Source organism: Gekko japonicus, unplaced genomic scaffold, assembly GCF_001447785.1.
Source record: "Gekko japonicus isolate JY-2015 unplaced genomic scaffold, Gekko_japonicus_V1.1 scaffold31, whole genome shotgun sequence".
Lineage (NCBI taxonomy): Eukaryota > Metazoa > Chordata > Lepidosauria > Squamata > Gekkonidae > Gekko > Gekko japonicus.
Genome location: NW_015161404.1, coordinates 1,092,457 through 1,097,778, shown reverse-complemented (window position 1 = coordinate 1,097,778; position 5,322 = coordinate 1,092,457).

Genomic DNA, 5,322 nt, shown 5'->3' with positions numbered 1-5,322 from the left:
TCGCGCTGGCCCTGGGAGGCAGCGGGGGGCCTCTTCTGCCCTCCCACGGGCCGCAGTGCTCCGTTGCTGGCCCGGGGAGGCAGCAGGGGGCCTCTTCTCCCCTCCCACGGGCTGCAGCGCTCTGGCACTGGCCCGGGGAGGCAGCAGGGGGCTGCAGCATGGGGAGCTGGGGGCGGGGCTTGCTGCCACCGCCATTTGTTATGACACCTGGGCTCCTGGAGCGGTGCTCCAGCGCGCTCCGGCCCCAAAAGACCCCTGTATATCAATACAGGTGGAATAATGTAGGTCAAGGCATCACTAATTGTGGTTTAGTGATTGTCAGTGCACAGCAAATTAATATTAAATACCCACACCTTTGTAAAATGATATTAAATACGCACACCTTTTATATCAGTGTGTGAATTTTATTTCATATAAGGACAAAAAGAAAGAATGAATCAGTACCCTAGTCTGAAAGAAAGCAAGGTCTGGTGTTTTAGTAACCAAAAAGAATTTTGTCTGGCCAGACAATTAGATGCCCCAGAGTTATTTGCCAAGGCTTGGGTGTCAAAATATCAAGAAAGTCTACCATCACAATCACATTCTTTGTTTTCGAAGAAGAAGAAGAAGAGGAGGGAGATTGGATTTATACCCTGCCCTGCACTACCCAAAGGTGTTTCAGAGCGGCTTACGAACTCCTTTTACCTTCCCCTCCCCACAACAGATATCCTGTGAGGTAGGTGGGGCTGAGAGACCTCTGACAGAAACTGCTCTTTTTCAAGAACCGCTGTGCCAGAACTGTGGTTTGCCCAAGGTCATCCAGCAGGTGCAAGTGGAGGAGTCAGAAAATTTAGCAGTCAGAAAATGTAGTGTCAACATTAGGAAGAGTTAAGTTATGCAGGGCTCATGTTCACAATGGAAAATTGTCCACAGATCTCAAAGGTCACGAGTGCCCCTCTAAGGGCATGTATGCATTAAACCAGCATTTTGAAACCAAAGTCCAGAGCCAAAAGTCTCGGAGATAATCTCCATAGGTCTCAATGTATCTAGAGAGAAAACACTTAGTAAAGCCAGTGTGGTACAGAGGCTGGAATGTCAGACCCAGATTTGAATCCCCACACTTCCATGGAAGGTTGCTGAGTGAACTTGGCCCAGTCACTCACTCTCAGCCTAACCTACTTCACGGAATTGTTATGAGGATAAGATGGAGGAGGAAGGGAATGATGTAAACCACTCTGGGTTTCCACTGGAGAGAAAAAAGGTTTATAAATGGACTACCTAATTAAACATATTCATGCCAAAGCCTGTTCCAGAATGTAAATACAAGGAGGGCAGATTGGGAGCAACCTGTTATCACCTGAAATATCTAAACCAGGAGGAGACAATCCCCAGTATGTGCGCAGACATAGTAGATGGCCAAGCACAACCCTAGTTTCCCCATCCCCCATCAACATCTTTACAGGTAGACCTTGCATTTTTCTCAGCACCTGGACCCAAAACTTTTGCCTAAACCCTTAAACTGTACTTTTGTTTGTTCTTCCCGTCTTAGGTATAACCTTTGTATGTAGACAGAGATGTGAACTGAAGGGCTCTTGCCCCTGGCTTGTGCCTTGTGGCCTTGCTGAGATGATCCATTGGATCCAGGACTGGAACAAGATACAACAGGTTGTTGTTTTTCCTTCATTTTATTTCAGTTGTATTTTTTTGTTCTTTTATTGTATTTTGATTGTATTGCTCATTATTGGGAAAGCCACTTTGGGTCTCTTCTGGAAGAAAAACAGTGAATAAATATGCTTAGTAAGTGAGAAATACTGTTCTTGCCATCAGAGGGAGGGGAAAAAACATACATTCTAGAAAAGCAATCAAGAGAGATGTCAAAAGTAGCACCAGCTTAAGAAACTAGTTGAGTAATGTGCAGAAATTTGAAACCTCTAGAATTGCTCCATCCAGTAATTCAAGGCTAGGGGAGATGAAGACAATATTTGCTTTCAGCTCCATTTTCCTTTCTCTTTCCATTAGCAACCCCTGTTATCAGACCAGAAGATCTGACTATCTGCCGAAAAGATTCTTAGTAAAGCTGTGTGTTTCCTGACTGAAAAATGGCCCAGGAACTATCTAGCATAACAGCAGACGGAATACCTGATATATGAAAGATTATTCATCATTGGCTTAACCTTTTTGTGTGGTGTTTTAGAGAAATATTAAGAACTGTCAGTAAAGGAATGAAAGGAAGGCTAAGGTTTCTGTCTTTGCTGAAAATGTACTTAGAAACATGCACATGATGCTTCACACCTGGACATTTTCCCATCACACACAGTTCCTCACAGATTGCTCATTAGCTTTTAAATATTTCTTTACTCCTTTCACATTATGGTATAATAAAAAAGAAAGCAATGTATTTTTGTTCATCATTCATACTTCAAAGAACTGTGGAATAGTTTTCACCATTTTCATTGCAGTTCAGAATGTGAGAATGATTGTTATGCAAATGAAGATATGTCTTTCTTCCTAAGAAATCTTTCTGAAATGCTACATTGTATCATTCTACTAAAGCTGCAGGCCTATGTACATACACTTGAGGGTGAGTACCATTGAACTAAATATGCATGGGATCAGGCTGTTAGACTGTAAACCTAAACCAATTGTATGAACATAGAATAGGAAGTGCTCCCAGTGCATTAAGTGTTATTTACTCACAAGTAAATAACAAGTCTTAGATGGGAATGGAGACAGGTAAGACTCATAGTTTTGTTCCATCTTTGAGCTTTCACGGTTCCAAACTTCCTACTAGACTTGGAGTCTACTAGACTTTGGGGCTCCTGGGACATATGCCTTGGTTGGAAAGCCCTTGCAAGTACGAGACTTTGTACCATGCAGTTAGATCTTTGAGATGGGCTCTTTCCCAACCAAAACATCACTTTGATAGGGCAGATGGTCTAACTTAATGAGGAGGGGTACCTTAAATGGCCATCTAATTGTATATCCCTTTTACTTTCCTTCAGAGGGTATAGCCAGTTTTTGTCATAGTTAGGACGATGACCGAGAATCTGGGAAATCCTGGTTCAAACCGCCGCCTGCTGTGAAACTTGCTTTGCCTAACCTATTTCACAGAGTTGTTTTGAGGATAAAATGGAAAAGGGAGAGTGAGTGAATTCCTTAGAAGAAGGAAAGGATACAAATGTAATGGATATAAGCGATTTTGTTCTTCCTTTAACACCTGTTTATAGCCCCTTTGCAGACTAATACCCCAAAACTAGCCCAATCTCAACAGAGTTTGGAACCTAAGCAAAGTTGGCCATGGTTAGTACTTGGATGGGAGACCACCAAGGAAAACTGCGGTTACTATGCAGAGGAAGGCATTGGCAAACCACCTCTGATTATCTCTTCCTTGAAAACCCCATGGTCCTGTGTTGCCATGAGTACGTTGCAACTTGATGGCATACAATCATTATTATTACAGTCCCTTTGCTGCCAGAACTCATTCATACAAAACTGAATGTCTCTTTGGCTACCTGAAGACAAAGCCACTACCTGATAAGATGTAATCCTGCTTTCTGATTTTCCTCTGTGTCTCAGTAGATCTCCTTGGATTTAGCACTGATAATTTCACATCTAAAAGCAAGTATGATTAGGTCCAAGTCTTCTTTTCCTTCACTTGCATTTGTTAGGATGAGTAATAAAACTGAGGAATTTCCTCTGTCGTATCAAACTAACTTTGGCTAAAGACCTTTCTTCTCTACAGAGCTGATGCTATCATTATTCATCTTGCATATACTCATTGATTTCTCCCATTCTGGTCAAACAGTTTTTAAAGGGGGAGTTTCCCCCCAAACCAGAAAACTCTTTATTTTATTAGAAATATATCCTGCCTTTTCGTTAGTTGGCTAACAAATCAAAACTGTACAAACAGATTACAATAAATTAACACATTAAAAAATTAAAAACTGGATCATCCCTCTGCTTTCATAAATTGGTGTATGAGTTTCTATACAAGGAAACACATATAAAAGTGGTCCTTTGCCCCCCCCCTCTGGTCTGGCAGCTGATGTCTCACCGGAGATTATACTGTGCATATACACATAGGCTCAGAAAGCTGTACACTTTAGGTCACCTGTTGTGATGCCACACATAGAGGGTGCCTGCACATACCTTACATGTAAATAAGGTTTCGGCTACACAGTTGCCCAGCCTGGTGAAGAAGCACAAACCTCCATTATTGTGAGCAATGAAACAACAACTCTAGGAAGAACAAAGTTAAATTTATTATAAAGCGATGGTTAGATCAGGAACACAAGAATTGTTAGGAATGACTACAAACCCCATAGGGAAACATAATAAAGGAACTTGAACCAGGTTAGGACCAATGAGTCCAATTTCCGCTGGCGGGAAGGCAGATAAAACTAGCGCCCAATTCCATGGGAACACAATGGTTCTACAACATAAACACAAGTTCAGTTCTCAGGCATGAGATACATAATAAAGCAAAGCAACACCATAACTCCATCCCACCTCCAGCTGGTTGACCTTGAGCAGTTCCGCAGATGTAGCAAGCAAAAGACAGTAAACACCTACACAGGAGGATACAGGGGGGAATGGACAGAGCACAATGTAATATGCAGAGAAGAACACACCACCTTATGGCAGCTTGCTGACATACTGCCCACCTGAAAATACACTTTAACCACCTTCTCCCGGACTGGGCGGGAGACCTCCCGGTTTGCCCGGGAACTTTTTGTGGAATTCTCTGAGCATGTAAGGGGCCCGAATATCCCCTCCTTCCACCCATTCCCAGTGCTGGGGTCCGAAGTCCACCCATTCAATCAGGTAAAACAGTTTACCACGTTTCAACTTAGAATCCAGAATGTCCGCAATCTCGAAATGTTCTTCCCCCTCCACCAGAACCGGAGGAGGGGACACCTGCGTGGGCCTCCACTGTGATGTACCCGAGGCCTTTTTGAGGAGGCTCATATGGAAAACCGGGTGCAAGGATTTCAGGTTTTTGGGGAGGTCCACTTCAACAGCAACATCATTAATCAGTCTACGGACTGGGAAAGGTCCAATGTACTTCCAACCTAACTTTTTGCAGGGTCTGAGCAACTTCATATTTTTCGTTGACACATATACCAAATCACCAGGCTGCAGATCCCAACCCGCCACCCGACCTCTGTCAGCCTGCAGTTTGTAAGCGGCTTTTGCCGTATCCAACGTTTGGCATAGGACTGGCCAAACTGCTTGTAATGATTTACACCAAGATCCAGCGTCAGTAGGCTGCAGAGGTTTATCCCCCCCTAGGAAAGGCAAAGGAGGGCAGTCATAACCATATCCAGCTTGTATTCTGGACAT